Source organism: Mastigoproctus giganteus, chromosome 1 (assembly GCF_048544385.1).
Source record: "Mastigoproctus giganteus isolate SK-2022 chromosome 1, ASM4854438v1, whole genome shotgun sequence".
Taxonomy (NCBI): domain Eukaryota; kingdom Metazoa; phylum Arthropoda; class Arachnida; order Uropygi; family Thelyphonidae; genus Mastigoproctus; species Mastigoproctus giganteus.
In genome coordinates, this window is record NC_143575.1 from 215776280 (window position 1) to 215793241 (window position 16962).

General features: G+C 42.3%; 1 protein-coding gene across 1 annotated transcript in view; it reads left to right on the forward strand.

The window, feature by feature from the left end:
* The window catches only part of LOC150091517 (uncharacterized), a 205968-nt gene that overhangs the window by 174210 nt on the left and 14796 nt on the right, over nt 1–16962 (forward strand). The window lies entirely within an intron of this gene.

Below are 16962 nucleotides of genomic sequence, written 5' to 3' on the forward strand. Positions count from 1 at the left end.
TTTCAGTGGCTAGGACTGACAAAAAAAAAAAAAAATCATCATCGTGTGGGGGAGATAGCGCTAGGATTTGAAAGGCTGAAATTGTTGGCGAATAGTGTAATTTGGATGTGTGGGGTATTCGCTTGCATACAGGTAGAGGGGGGAGAGACTGAAGACTAGGAGGAAAGAGACAGAAGCATGGGGTCAATAGGGAAGGTGACCCCAGGTGGCAATGGTTGAATAAAGTGTAAAGTGTGTTTAGGGTCAGACAGCACCAGGGGTTCCCCCCCCATCTCTGCGTAGTTTACATTGTTGGGTGTACCAGTTGACTGTCAATGCCAGAGGTTTAAAAGTGTATGGACTTTGTATATGTGTAATGTTATGTACCATTGTTCTTCTGGTCTTTAGCTGCCAGAATCCTGCTGAGGCCCAACGTTGTCCCACTTTAGCCCCGTGGAGGCAGACCAGGTACCCAATATATATAATTCACTCTGGTAGGCCCTGCCACCTAACTTCCTGGGATTTCAGTGGCTAAAAAAATTGCGTTGTGGGGGTGCGCTAGGAGAGGGCCAAATAGGTGGGCAAAGTTGATTTTAGTTTGTTAAATTTTTGATTGTGTGGGGTGTATATGCTTGGTTACAGATAGAGTGAGGGGGAGACTGAAGACTGGAGGAATAGAAGTATGGAGCTGATAGGGAAGACAACTCCAGTTTACAGTGGGGCATGCCCATGCCCCACCAGAGGGAAAACAGGGGGTGGCAGAAGGAGGAGACAGCAAAACCGTCTCCTCCTCCCCGCTGGGAGAGGTAGAAAAATAGTAGGCCGGACAAGGGGGCTGGCACAGATCTTCCAACAAGGTGTGGATGCAAAGAGGCTGCAGTCCGGGTGCCAAGGCAACAGGGTTGTGCCATCTGGGAACCCATGAGGCCCAGTGAGGGTGTTTCCATCCAAGGTTTTGGTCTAGGTTTGGTACTGATTTATGCAATTCCTGGTTAGATATTCACTCATGGGACTCAAGTCCCATCATTGGTCGTTGTTCAATGGGTTTGTCCTCATCGGTGGTGACTCCGTCCATAGATCGGCAAGTAGGGAATCTGGACAATCAGCCAGGATTTGGGCGTAGATCTGATTGCAGTTCATGTGGGTCATGTCATTCATTGGGGTTCTCTCATGGGATCAATGTCCCATCCATGGATCAATATTTAGAAGTGAGGTTTAGTCACAGCTGCTTGGTGCAGCTTTCTCTTGGTGCATCAGGTTGAAATTAGAGGTGATCTCCGATGTTAATTCTCGTGGCATATGTTCTTTTTGGGTTTTGTTAAGGTTTAATGTGCTTCTGTTCGCTCAGTTCGTAAGCTACCACTCAGTCCGTGGGGCTTCAGTTTCAGTATGTATGGAAGATGTTTTATCCTGGTTTTTCTGGGATTGGTGGCATAGGTAGTCTGTCATCTTGCAAATAAGCACTGTGCAAAGTTAGTGAGGGCATTGTAGATTGCCTTGTCTTCTAGTAGGTAATGCTCTTGGTTTTTAGGGTTGAAGTGGATTCGTGTGATGAGGTGACCCCGAAGGTCTTCATACAGCTCACACTCGTGCAGCAGGTGGTCCCAGGTTTCGTGGGAGCCACATGCACATGCTGGGTTATCTGTCAATCCAAGGAGGTTTAGCTTATAGTGGATGGCTCCATGTCCAGTGATAAGGTAGGTGACATGGAGACCAGGGCAGAGCCATAACGGATATTTCGGGTATACTCATTGCAAGTTTGGGAGGAACCTTCGGGTGACATCCTCTTTGGCAGAATTCATCCAGTGCTGTTGCCAGATTGTTGTTAAGTAGGTTTGCAGCCTGTCCTTCTCGGCTTTATGATTGTTTTCTGGGTCTGTGGTGTGGTCCAGGAAGGTTGTGGCTTTACCACACTTGAGTTGTTGAAGTACGCCAATGTGAATCACCTCAAGGTCAAGAGGGAGAGCACCCATAATCACTTATAGTGCATGGGTGGAGACTGTGTTGCAGGCTCTGGGGAGGGTAAATAAGACGGGTCTGTGTATCATATCCAGACGTCAACGATTTACCACCGAACCAAGCACCGGAGACATATGCGATTGCCGGGATAATGGCTGCTTTGTAAAGGATTGCTAGGGTGCACCTTTTTAGTCCTCATTCACGACATGTGACTCTTGCGAGCATGGCCGTTTAGTTCTTTATCTTAGCCTGTATGTATTTTAGGTGCGAGGTGAAAGACAGGTATTTTAATTCAGTGGTTAACTTGATTGTTCTATTGTGGATCCTTATTTGTGGTGGTCTGGTTGGGGTTAGGTAGCCCTTCAGTAAAATGGATTGAGTCTTGGTGGCTGGTATGGTGAGTCAGTGCCTTTCCATCCATTCTCGCAGTGTAGTTAATGCTGCGTTCGCGTGAATTTCCAGTTGGGCTCTTGAATCTGCAGTTAAAGCCAGGGAGAGGTCATCCGTGTAGGCTAGTGCTTGTACGCTCCCTAAGTCAAGGGACAGGAACTTGTCCAGTACATAGTTCAACAGGCGGGAACTATGCCAAGGATGCCCTGAGGGCATCCTCAGTGTACTTGTTGGTCTACCTTGCAGCAAGGAGCTTGTACCAGGATCCATCTGTTTGTTAGGTAGCTTCTTATGCAGCTGTATAGATTTGACAGCAGTTGGGCTGCCCTGAGTCTTGCAAGGACGCTCAGCCACCAGAGGGCGTCGAACGCCCCCCGCAAAGTCTATAGAGACGAGAAAGTATTTTTGTTGGCAGCTCTCTGCCATGTTAAGGACACATTCCAGTGTGTTGAGGGTTGAGTTTCCAGGTTTAAAGCCAAATTGTTTGTTTGCTGTTAAGCTAGCTGTGAGGTAGTGTGATTCAACTTATGTCTGAGCAGCTGCTCCAATACTTTGCTGAGCACAGACAGGAGGGCTATTGGCCGATAGGAGTCCGGCTTGTGCTATGGTTTTGATGGGTTTTTGAGGATCAATTTAATGTTTGCCAACTTCCAGTCCGTAGGGAACCAGCCTGAGTGGAGATAGTGGTTGTAAAGGTCCAGGAGCAGATTCGGGGTGTACTCAGCCATTTTCCTTACTAGTTCTGGCTCGAGCATATCTTGTCCTTGGGATTTTCTGTTTCTTATCTTGTTAATGGCAATTTGGAGTTCTGCATGGGTAAAGGGCTCCTCCATCCTGGGGGATTTGTATGCATCATTGGCCTGGCATAGCAGTTGCTATTCAGGAGTGTTGTCTCCTTCAATGGATTTAAAAGTGGCATCTAGTATGTTGTTTACACTGCCATGCCAGTTGTTGGTCATGGCACACTGGGGGGTTACCTTGGCAGCTTATTTGTGATTATCCGATAGATGATACTCCACAGGTCAGAGTTGCCCACCGTAGAGACCAGATGCTCCCAGGACAGCTTCTTCCGCTGCCTGATCATCACAGCATATGTGTTCCTGGCCACCCTGTACTGTTGCCTGAGTGGTTCCACCCCAGGGGTGGAGCCAGGTCCGTCTGGCTCCTTGAAAGACACGCCTCTTCTGGTTCATTTCTATTCTAAGCAGGTCGAATTCTTGCAACCACCACGGGACGGCTCCTGCCCGAGGGGTTCTTTTCCTGATTGCTTGATTAGCTGCATCAGCAATAGCATTGGCGACAGCCGCTTTGGTGTTGGTCTGGAGTTTGTTTGTGGAACTGGTTGGATGGCAAGTTTTGTGCATTTCTAGTGATGGTCTCTTTGAATTTTCCCCAGTCTGCTTTGTTGACAGCATATCTATTCTGTTTGTAGCAGTTTGTCTGGGTACGGTGGAGTGGCCTATGCATCGTTAAAGGTAATATAGCCCTGTGGTTGGAGGAGGTCCAATCTTCTTGCACCTTCCAGTCATTGAGGTGACTGGCTAGGGATCTAGTGGCCATGGTGGTATCCAGTGTGTGCCTCCCAGAGAGTTGAACTGAATGTTGGTAGATTGTTAGCACGATTTATGTCAACAAAGCTGCTGTTGGCCAGAAACTCCTCCATGTGTTGCCCATTTCTGGAGCCTCTATGCTGGGATTTTACCGTGCCACAGAAGTGAGTGGCAGTTTAAGTTGGCAGATACAAGGATCTTGGCTCCTGTTAGTTCAGTTTGCACTTTATGTAGATATTGAATGTATGGGAGGATATCTGCTTCTGGACGACAGTACAGGGAAATGACGTAGAGTTCCCCTAGAGAAGTAATTATGTGTGTGCAGGATGCCCACTCGTGGCACAGGTGTGAGATCCTGGTGACAATTATGTTGGGGTTTCGTACAATTGCAGCCCATGGGGTTGCTCCATCCATTTGGACAATTTCATAGCTGAGTGGGTATCCTCGGATAGCACCTGCACAGGTATAAGGGTCCTGCAGCAGGAGCATGTCTAGATTTTCTTCTTCGGCCCTTTGCCTTATCTGTCCTGCTACAGCGATGGCTCATTGTGCATTAAGTTGGAGGAATTTAATGCAGCTGTTGTTGTAACTTTTAGGCCGAGTCCCCATAACGAATTCTTAATTGTTGGGTGCTTCTTGCTTTTATATATACCGGACATTTGTTGTCTCTGACTGAGTGTGTGTGTGGGGGGGGGGGGGGAGGGGGAGTTTTTGCCACTTGCAGTTTGCACAGGCTGGGTCACTTTGTTTATTTGGACAGTTTGCATAATTGTGCCCCTTCTCAGCACAGTGTCCGCAAGTTGGCTCCTGATGGACCACGTGTGGGTGGTGTGGCCAATTGGCAACGCTGGAAGCACTTTGGGACCATGATGTGTTCCCTGAAGCTGTGGGAGCTCCAGTTTATATATATTCTCTCTTGTTTTGTTATCACCCTCTATGCCTCGGGGGCCAGTCTGACCACCCAGTTTATTGAGCTGCCATTCCCACTCTTGGTTTGGTGTTTAGGCACCAGTAGGCTTGCATGGTCTATGTCTGGTGGGTATTGTTGGAGGTTTTGTGTGTATATATATCTCCTTGCAGATGGAAGTGGGGGTCAGGTCCGAGTCTATGCCGAATATAACAATTGAGGTGCTTTTTTCTCTAGGCAGCTCAGCAGAGAGTCTGAGCGTTGGTATCTTGGCATTATTTATGATCAAGTTAGCATTGTCTTTAGTTTCCGTCTCGATTATTACCGCAGTGCTACGCGTTTTCCTGTTGGCTCTAATCTTGGCTGTTTTGAATTCTTGCATCAGGGAGTCAGTGACTTTCTTCTTGACCTCTTTGCAAGTTTTAAGAGTGTCAGTAGTGGTTGGTTTAAGAACCACAAGATGTGGTGTAGGGAGAATATGTCGGGGCACATTGTGGCATTTTACTTGCTCCGCATTCCATACAGGCCTGTAGCCATGTGATAGCTCTCTATTTGTCAAGGTGTTCATCATGTAAGATTGTCTCCATCTTGTGGAAGATTGTGACAATCTCAGATCTGAGTGCTGCTGACACTCTATTTGAGTTTTCCTTGAAAATGTTCTCAAGTGCGGTTTTGAGAAAGAGCATCTTTTCATATATGGTACCTTTTGGTATGACAGGGTCGAGGGGTGAGTCCTGCTGTTTGTCTTCTTTGGGGTCTTTTTGTGATGGGGCTATTTCTGGCTGTTCTCTGTCTGGGAATGCATTTCCTGCCCCAACTTGGGGATCAGCTGATTGTGGTTTTTCCGCTTGGTGAGTTGGGATTCAGAATGGGTGTCCTCTGCTTCATCCTGGAATTCCACAATAGTCATCACTCTGGCCCTGGGGATCATTGTGAAATGGAAGGATCCCTGGGGATCCTTCCATTTCACGAATTCCGGATAACCGGTACAGTTCAGATTATCGGGCGTATGGTAGGATAGGTCACTGAAAATGATGCCCACTGCAAGTCCGTGGCTTAATTTGAAGGCACACAGTTGGTTAGAGGAGGTTTGGGCTATCCCCCTCTGTCGGCTGTGGTGGAGGGAGAAACACCTAGGTATGAAAATGCGCCCAGAAAAAACAGAAGGAGACATAATATCTCTTATTTAGCATTAGCAGTGACAGATGATGCAAGAAAGCAAGCTTATACAGCATCAGCCAAAAAACAAAAAAACAAAACAAATGACACCTCCCATTTTACCTACTCATTCCCTTAAATAGCTTTTCTAGTTTTTCCTTGACTTTATTTAAACTTTCAACTTCCACAACAACAGATGGAAGTTTGTTCCAGCAATCAACTACCTGCTGGCTAAAGCCAAAATTCTGCACATCCATTCTGCAACTGTCTTTTTGAATTTATGCCCCCTGATGTGTAGTCTGAGCAAGAGGAATAATCCTACTAGCATTAAGCCTGTGCAATCCATTCAAAGCCTTAAACAGCTCAGTCAGATCACCTCACAGGTTCCTAGTCTCCAGATGCTGAAATTTGCAGAATTGAAGCTTTCCTTGATAACAGAACCCCTTTGTTCCTCTCACCAGTCTTGTTGCCCTTCTCTGTACTGGTTCTAGCAACTCTACATCCTTCCTCTACAACTCTACATTCTTTCCACTGGTATGTTCAGTGCATGTTCCTGCTCACTTTAGTAACACATCCTAGAGCTCTGGATGTTGTCTTTCATACATGGGTTTTTTCCTGGCCACTTACTCTGTCTTGAATGCAGCTTCCATTTTATTCATTTGGCTGCTATGATATTGAGAGTGGATGATGGGATGTTCAGCATCCGTGCAATATCCCATACTCCATGTGAGGATTACAGTTCATTTTTATGATTTTCAGGTTTTTGGCATTTATAGTTTTTCTTACTTGCTCCTTCTCAAATTTGAAAATTGCATAGCTAAATAAGGACAATCACTTCTCCATGCACTTGGAACAGAACATACAGAACCACAAGGAACCATTCTGGTAACTGTTTTAGAACAGATGAGATTGCAGGCCACAGTCTCTTTGTTTAGTGTGTTCATTTGAAAGAGAAACTTTAGCATGCCAGATCTATTACTGGCAATTGTCAGGCAAGTGATAGCCAGTAATAAATCTTGGCACAACTGCCAAGAATCTCTACTCATGGGGTTGTTGGCACTGCTTCTGAGAAACTTGGATTTCTCAGAAATCAAAATTTCTGCATAGAAACTTTGCTTTCTGAGAAATCAAAGGGCTTTAGCAAAGAAGGCATTATTAACCTATAGACAATGTTACTGCTATGAGAAAACAGTAAAAAATCTTACATAACTCCTCCAAGACTGCATTTGTTTATAAAACTAGTGAGAGGAAAGCAAGTTTGAACTATAAATAAATACATAATTTGAAACTTTGTAGGAGGGTGGTATTTCATGTCAGCTGCCAGAGTTCATTAAGATAATTTCAAAGTTGGTGACAAGAAACTTGATGAGCATGCAATTACTACATGAAAACCATAAAACCATTACTACATGAAAACCATAAAAAAAAAAAATCAAGCAGGAAAAGTGAAACTATATTTAAGATAGAAAAAAATTTAATCATTAATTAACTGTTAATGTGGAATTGTTATTTCAGAAAAGTGCAAGTTAATTGAATAAGATTACCAAAGCAAGGTAATTACTTCGGTAATCATATGTCCCTCCCCTCCAATAATTTGTCTAGTTCTTCCTTGAATTTATTCAAACTACCCACTTCCACAACAAAAGATGGAAGCTTGTTTCAACAATCAACCACCTGCTGGCTGAAGGCAAACCTCTGCACATTTATCCTGTAACCATCCTTCCTCAGTTTGAATTTCTGCCCCCCCCCCCATGTGTGTGTGGTCTGAGGAAAAGGAAGAATGCCGTCAGCATTGAGCTTGCTCAATCCATTCAAAGCCATAAATGGCTCAATCAGATCACCTCATAGTTGCTCTGAAACCGTTCTTGGTAACCAATTGAAACCATTCTTGGTAAGTCCACCCTTTTGTTCCCTTCACCAATCTTGTTTGTTTCTGCACCCATTTCAGCAGATTTGCATCCTTCCTAAAATGAGACCTGTGTGCATTCCTCAAGATTGTGGCCTACCATTGCCTTGTACAATGGGATAATCACCTCCTCATCCCTGCAAGCAAAGCTCCTACATATACTAGGAAAGTTTTGCAATACAGCTTTGTTTATTTAATTATTTCAAAGTAATTTCCTCTACATTCAATACACCTCTCCATCCTCCGAAACCAATCTTTAAACCAGTTCTGCCAAGTTTCACTAGGGAGTAAAGTACACTCGTTGTCCCAAGCCCGTAGAAGGTCCTCATCACTGGAAAACCGCCTCCCTTTTAGCTTCATTTTCACATGCGGGAACAGTGCAAAGTCGCAGGGAGCAAGGTCTGGACTGTAGGGAGGGTGCTCGAGAAGTTTCAGTCCTGTCGTGGTCAAATATTCGGTGCAGGCTTTGGCGCGCTGAGCTGCAGCATTATCGTGATGGAGTGAACCTGCGGACTTTGGCCGCAGGTTCTTCATAGATCCAATGACTTTAGGCAGGCATTGTTCAGTATACCACTTAGCTGTGACTGTCTTCTGCGTGTCCAAAACGACACGTTCCACAATTCCACTTGATTTGAAAAATACAGCTATCATTTTCTTCTTTACAGATCGGGATTTTCTGACAATTACGGGTGTGTCGTCATCATCAAAGACCCAAACTTTGTTTTGAGCCTTGGTCGGCAGATCGTAATAGTACAGCCAAGTCTCGTCACCTGTCACGATGTTGTTCACATACCGAGATTGTCCCTTATCAAACTTTTTTAACATCTCCCGGCACCAAGTCACACGTCGTGTCATCTGCTCTTCAGTCAGTTGATGCGGCACCCAGAGAGAACAAAGTTTCTTCACGTGCAAATGATCTTGCAGAATCGAACGAATTGCTGGTGCATTTAGGCCCAAAGTATCCTCTATCTGTTGGTAGGTCACTCGCCTGTTTTCGTCAAGCATTTTCCTCACAGCAGTAACGTTTTCTTCCGTAACTGACATTCGTGGCCTTCCCGGCCTCTCAGAATCCTCCCGAGTGAAATTTCCCCTTTGGAATTCTCTATACCACCTGAATATCGTTGTACGATGTGGACAATCATCATCTAGTGCAAGAGTCATTTCTTCTAAGCACTGGTCTATGGTTAAACCACGCACGAAATTATACCGCAAAACTGTCCTTATCTCATTTCGTGACCACGATGCCATCGCAAGCACTTTACACTCTCACTACTAATGAATAACTGAGCCCATCGACTTGGCGCGGCGGCTACTATGCATGTATGAACATGTCTCAAAATGCAGCAACAAGCAGCTTCCTGTGATTCATTGTTGCGTCATATTGCAAAACTTTCCTAGTACCCTTTGTATCATTAACAAAACCCCATGAGCTGGCCTGGCAGCCTGTTTGCATTGCTCAGAGAACTCCATATCTGACTGCCCAATTACACCTAGGTCTTTTTTCATTTTCTGCTAACCTGAGTGTAGTATCATACAGTTGGTACATTAATCTGGAATTAATGCTTTCAATATGCATTACCTTTAATTTCTCAATATTAAACTTCAACTGCCATTTCTCAGCCCATCTGACAAGATCCATTTTTCTGGATCTTGATTCTGTAGCTTACCCTGATTACTTTCATTAACAACCAATCCAACCTTTGTATCATCTGCAAACTTGGACAATAAGCCTGATATACATTCATCAATACCATTAATAAACATAGAAAACAACAATGGGCACATCACTGAATCCTGTGGGGAGGGAATCCACTAATAACATTAGTCCATGAAGAGCAATGTCCATTAATAACCACTCTCTGTTTTCTCCCACTCAACCAACCCTTTTATCTAGAGCAGTAACTTTGCCCTTAATGCCACACTGCTCCAATTTGTACAGCAGTCTTTTATGTACAACAATATCAAAAGCTTTCTGAAATCCAAATATCATATACTTAGATTTCAGGAAAGCCAATTTCATTAATTTTTTACTTTGTTACTGCATCATAGTATCCAATCAGATTGGCCAGATAAGATCACTTTTTAACAAATCCATGCTCTGACTGCAGTATAATTGCAGTCACGTCTAGATGTCCTACATTACTTCTCTAACCATATTCCATTATATTCACTGGAATTGAAGTTACGCTAACAGGTCTGCAATTGCTTGTCAACCTTTGAATCCCCCATTGTGAATTGAATACATTCACACATCTCCAGTCCATGGGCATCTTCCCTAAATCTAGTGATGCTCTTGAATTATTGCTAGGGGTTTGCTTACCTCCTTTGATGCTTCCCTTAATATAATTGAATAGATCCCCCCCCCTACCCCAGGTTCCTTTTTTATGTTTAGCTTCAATATTTTACCTTCCTTTTTCCTCTGAGTTGTCACAAAATCATTTAGCTCTCTGTTAGTTTTTATAAACTTCTGGCATCCTCCTTCTGTAAAGAAGCTGTAAATAATGCAAGCTTATACAGCATCGGTCAAAACAAAAAAAAATTTCCACATTACCTCACCATCTCCTGCAAGTTTATTTAGTTCTTCCTTGAATTTATTCAAACTACTACCCACTTCTGCAAAAACTTCTTACATCCCCTTCCCTAAAGAATTCCTCATGTGTGAATGTAGATGAAAAATATCTTTATATACCTCTGCTCAGTTTCTTAGCAACCTGAGCAGGATCATCAACCAGTATGATTCACCCTGTTATTTGTAGTGTTTATACAGGGGGTCTCAAAAATATTGGTACAAACGTTTAGAGGAGGTAGGTAACATCTAAAGGAATGTGAATCGCATAGGAACCCATAACCGGAAATGTCACCGAAAGTCAGTAGACGGCACTGTTCATCAGTTCGCAAGAGGAAAAATTTCTGGTTTCTCATTCAAGCAGTAGTTTCCGCACGAAGAGCATGCATCGATATATGAACTGTGAGCTGGCAGACATGCACCTAGTGTATGGATTAGCAGAGGGCAATGGACGAGCCGCTCAATGAATTTATGGAGAACACTTCCCAGACAGACATGTACCGGACCACCGTTTGTTTGCGTGTGTGCATCAAAATTTGTGCGATTATGTGTCATTTAGAGGTAACAGGAGTAGTGCGGGCAGACCACGTTCGATGCGAACTCCCACCATGGAAGAAAGTGTGTTGAATGCTGTCCAGAATAATCCTACTACCAGCACACATGCCGTTGCCTCAGGAGTGTCTCATTACAGTGTACAGCGTGTCTGGCACGACAATTCCTTACACCCCTTTCATCTCCAAAGGGTTCATTTACTGCTCCCCCAAGATCATCCTGCATGTGTGGCTTTTGCGCAGTGGTTTCTCCAAGAAAGTGTTCAAAACTTGAATTTTCCAGCTTATGTTTTTGTCACGGATGAGGCTTATTTCACTTGGGAAGGCTTATTCAATCAGCACAATGCTCATGTGTGGGCTCACGACAACCCACACGGTGTGCGCCCCCATGCAGAACAACATCGCTTTGCAATAAATGTGTGGGCAGGTATGGTCGGTGACTGCTTAGTCGGCCCATACCTGTTACCATCCCGCATGAACTCTGCTAAATATCGGATCTTTCTTGAACAAGTTCTACCAGGGTTACTTGATGATGTTCCAGCAAATGTGAGACACAACATTTGGTTTCAACATGATGGGGTGCCTGCCCATTATGGAAGGTGTGTTCATGACCATTTGAACAGCCATTTTGGGCGTCGATGGATTGGCCGTGGTGGATCTGTTGCTTGGCCCCCACGCTCACCTGATTTATTGAGCCTTGATTTCTTTCTGTGGGGGGACCCTCAAATCTATTGTGTATGAATCTCCTGTGGAGATGGAAATGGATCTCGTGGCGAGACTCGTCTGCGCTGCTGCTACTGTCAAAGAAACTCCAGGTGTGTTTGACCGTGTCAGCCAATCCACGCTGCGTCAGTGTCACGCATGCATCGCGTCTCACGGTGGAACCTTCAAGCATCTGTTGTAACATCATGAAATGCATCCATCTTGTGCTCCAGTATTAATATTAGTGGCAAACGAAATGTTTGCCACTAATTACCGTTTTGTGTCATTTCTGCTTCTTGTGCCTCTGCTACTACTTTCCCGCGACGTTTCCGGTCATGGGTTCCTATGCGATTCAATTCCTTTAGATGTTATCTACCTCCCCTAAACGTTTGTACCAGTATTTTTGAGACACCCTGTATAAATAAAGTATAAGAAAAAAAATCTCTGCTGTTTTCTTTGCATAATTTGCTAAAGACATTTCATAACTTGCCTTAGCTTGCCTAAACTCCTTTAGTGACTTGATTTCAGACTAATACAAAGGGTACTAGGAAAGTTTTGCAATACAGCTTTGTTTATTTAATTTTTTCAAAGTAATTTCCTCTACATTCAATACACCTCTCCATCCTCCGAAACCAATCTTTAAACCAGTTCTGCCAAGTTTCACTAGGGAGTAAAGCACACTCGTTGTCCCAAGCCCGTAGAAGGTCCTCATCACTGGAAAACCGCCTCCCTTTTAGCTTCATTTTCACATGCGGGAACAGTGCAAAGTCGCAGGGAGCAAGGTCTGGACTGTAGGGAGGGTGCTCGAGAAGTTTCAGTCCTGTCGTGGTCAAATATTCGGTGCAGGCTTTGGCGCGGTGAGCTGGAGCATTTTCGTGATGGAGGTACCAGGTGTTCATTCTTGACTTTGGCCGCAGGTTCTTCATAGATCCAATGACTTTAGGCAGACATTGTTCAGTATACCACTTAGCTGTGACTGTCTTCTGCGTGTCCAAAACGACACATTCCACAATTCCACTCGATTTGAAAAATACAGCTATCATTTTCTTCTTTACAGATCGGGATTTTCTGACAATTACGGGTGTGTCGTCATCATCAAAGACCCAAACTTTGTTTTGAGCCTTGGTCGGCAGATCATAATAGTACAGCCAAGTCTCGTCACCTGTCACGATGTTGTTCACATACCGAGATTGTCCCTTATCAAACTTTTTTAACATCTCCCGGCACCAAGTCACACGTCGTGTCATCTGCTCTTCAGTCAGTTGTGCGGCACCCAGAGAGAACAAAGTTTCTTCACGTGCAAATGATCTTGCAGAATCGAACGAATTGCTGGTGCATTTAGGCCCAAAGTATCCTCTATCTGTTGGTAGGTCACTCGCCTGTTTTCGTCAAGCATTTTCCTCACAGCAGTAACGTTTTCCTCTGTAACTGACGTTCGTGGCCTTCCCGGCGTCTCAGAATCCTCCAGAGTGAAATTTCCCCTTTGGAATTCTCTATACCACCTGAATATCGTTGTACGATGTGGACAATCATCATCTAGTGCAAGAGTCATTTCTTCTAAGCACTGGTCTATGGTTAAACCACGCACGAAATTATACCGCAAAACTGTCCTTATCTCATTTCGTGACCACGATGCCATCGCAAGCACTTTACACTCTCACTACTAATGAATAACTGAGCCCATCGACTTGGCGCGGCGGCTACTATGCACGTATTAACATGTCTCAACATGCAGCAACAAGCAGCTTCCTGTGATTCATTGTTGCGTCATATTGCAAAACTTTCCTAGTACCCTTTGTATATATATATACAGTAGGTGATTCTATTGCCCAGTAATTTATATCATCCCTTACATTTTTATTCTCTGGAACAAGTCTAATTAGTTCATCTGACATCCATATTGGTCAAAACCTTGAACAGTATTTCTTAGTTGATACGAAAAGCCTAGTAGCTGCTACAATTATTTCTCTGAATGCTTCCCATTTAGAATTTACTGTTGGTAACATCACCAGTTGGTCCCATTGTATAGAATTTAAGTGAACCCCACATCAGTACACTGTGATCACTGCCACCCAGTTTGACTTTTATCTGCAGATTCTTAATGCATGAAGAATTACTGCTGATAATCAGATCAAGAATAATGTTTTCTCTTGTTGCCTCCCTAACATGTTGCTATAGAAACCAGTCATCTAATAAATCTGCAAAAGTCTTGTTAGTGTTTGAGTGACCAACTCAGAAGTTCCAGTCAATATTTGGAAAGTTAAAATGCTCCATGATAAGATATCCTGTCTGATTTGCTGGCCTACTCTATTTCTCTCTATACAGTAAGTGCCAGTTGTAGTGATCACATTTGCAAATTGAATTTTAATTCTAATAGGCGAAAATCAACAAATATTATCCAGAGGCTATAAAAATAAAGATATAAAGCACAAATTTACATTTTATTACCAATTAAATGATACGTGAAAATCAGAAGAATATTATCTACAGGTTAGCAAAATAAAAATAAATTTATACTTACGTACGTAGCTTAATTAATATACATATTAATATTAATTAAACATAACACTTTGTAATATGATTATAATTTAAAATAGTCACTTATTTTAGATTGCTTTAAATTATCACTACAAAGTCTATTTATAGATTTTTCAATATTGTATAACAGTCTATATTCATGATCACTTGCACCAGTTTCTTCCAATGCTCTCCTCAGGACGGCTATAGCTTCACGAGTTTGCCGTTTTGTAACTGGAATTTGTTTGGGTTCATCTTCATTTACCTCCTACTCCTCCTTGGCAAAATTATCAGTAACAGACTAGGCAATTTCTTTATCTGTTAAAGCTGTAGTAACTTGTAGATCGCCATCTATGTTCACCCAATCATTAAACTCCTGTTCACCCATGTCTTCAGGCTTTTCAACATGATCAGTATTGTGACTTAGTTCACCATCATGAATAATTAATCCACATTTTTTGAAACAGTTGCTAATGCAGATTTTGGAAATTTCATTCTAGGCACTCATTGTCATATGAAGTGCATCTAGAACAGTTATCTGCTTTGTGATATCGGATGATGTTTCCAAACCTTTATCTATAAACTGGATGATTCTTCGCCTCATATCCGATCTATAAAAGGTCTTAAAGGTTTTTATTATTCCCTGATCAAGAGGCTGAATCAGTGATGTGGTATTCGAAGGTAGAAAAACTAATTCGATGTTTTTGAAAGTCAACTTTGGATGAGCTAGGCAGTTCAAAACCAATGCAATTTTTTTGTTTTTCTTATCCAATTGCAAATCCAATTTATGAAGATAATCTTCAAATAAAGAAGCTGTCATCCAAGCATTGGTATTATTGGCACATTCAACAGGCAGCTATTTTACTCCTTTAAAACATCTAGGTGATTTACTCTTGCCGATAACTAATGGCTTCATCTTGATTGTTCCTGTCATGTTGCATGTTAAAAGAACTGTAATCCTGTCCTTTATCTTCTTTCCTGCAGAAGCAGAGGAATTTTTAAAAATCATGCAGTGGCCTGAGGTAGCCCTGTAGTACAACCCTGTTTCATCTGTATTAAAAATGTCTTCAGGATTATAAGTATTTAATGCAGTTTGCCAAGAGGTTTTCAACAAGGTGTCAGCTACAGAACCGTTGGAATCCTGTTTTTCTCCATGAAGTTTTTTGTAAACAATATTATGCCTCTCCTTCCATCTTGTCAGCCATCCGTCCGTCACCTTAAACTCTTTGGTAGTTTTTCAGCAAAATCATTAGCTTTTTGAAGAAGAATGCTATGATTGATTGGGCTGGCTTGTTTAAATTAAACAAACAGAGCTTCATCTACTGTTTGGCATTTCCCTTCACGCTTCCTTTTTCTGGTTTCACTAATCACCTTGGTGTTTAATGTGTGACGTGATTTTAATAATTTTGATAAAGATGACTGAAGCACTCCTAATTTTACTGCTGCTTCCCTTTGAGACATATTGCCTAAGTTTAATTTATTGTACATTTCTATAATTCGTAACTTATCTTTTACACTCAAATTCACTCTCTTTCTGTTCACTGACATTTTTTTTTTGGGGGGTAGTAAAATTTAAAACAGTAAAAAAAAATGAGTCAATCAATAACAAAGCATACGGCACACACAAATTGGAACTAACACAACACATGCAAGTGAGACGAAGTTTAGATATAGAAATGAAGAGCAGATTTCAGTGAAGGGGAAACACATTCCACCATAATAAAGTGAAAGCACAGAATTCCAGCCATCGGTATTATCGCAAATTCAATAAGATCAAGTTTACTACCTGTTGATTGCACCAACAGATTTGCATTAACAGAAAAGCCCAATAAACCGAAAACTGCAAATTGTTTTATGGTTGTGACCTCTATAAATTTGACCTCCAGACCGTTAGAAAAATATCACAGAGGCATTCAAAATTGATCCTTATAACTGAAAATGGGAACAAACGATGAAAGTGTAGTACATTTTATTGATTTGAATTGGTTCTTTGAATTTGATTCTACAAAGTGACTGATTCTAATAACCAGTGATCACTATAACTGGTGCTTACTGTAGTTGTTCATTTATAATCATCACAGTCATTAAGCCTGTAACACATGTCTACTCTCATTTTCCCTGTGCTAAATGTCACACCAAACTGACTGAAGATTGTACTAGCTACCCATGTTAACTGGATGCACTGCCTTAGATTTAACATGTTTCTTTAAGAGCATAACCCCTCCCCACCTCTCCTATGCTGATCCTTTCAGTTCACATTGTACTTTCTATATTCAAATTCTGATTCCTTTACATCTGAGTGATACCATGTGTCCAATATCTCCACAGTGTCTGCATTTGATGACTTAACCAGTACTTCATAAAATTTATTTACTATGCTTCTAGCATTAGTGTACATGCAAGTATACACGCACCTGATTTATTCTTAGTACCCCCAGCAAGTCTTGAAATCTCTGACATCTTGCTTTCTAGGACTGCTGTATGTTATAGTAGAAGCAATGAAAGAATCACTCACACCTCTGCCTCTTGTTAAGTTATTAGTCTGTGTATCACTCTCCCCCCTCCCCACCAATCTAGCAGTTTCTTTAAGTTGACACTGTGGATAATGTATTCATTTCTAAAATGAGTGTAAGTATAATTTCTGTAACTATCACTGTAAGGACATTGTTTTTCTCTCTTTACTGTGTCCAGATAGTAAAGAGAGAGAGAGAGAGAAAAAAAAAAAAAAAAAAAAAACTGAGAATAGAATTATTTTTTCTAACCTTTGTTTTCAGACA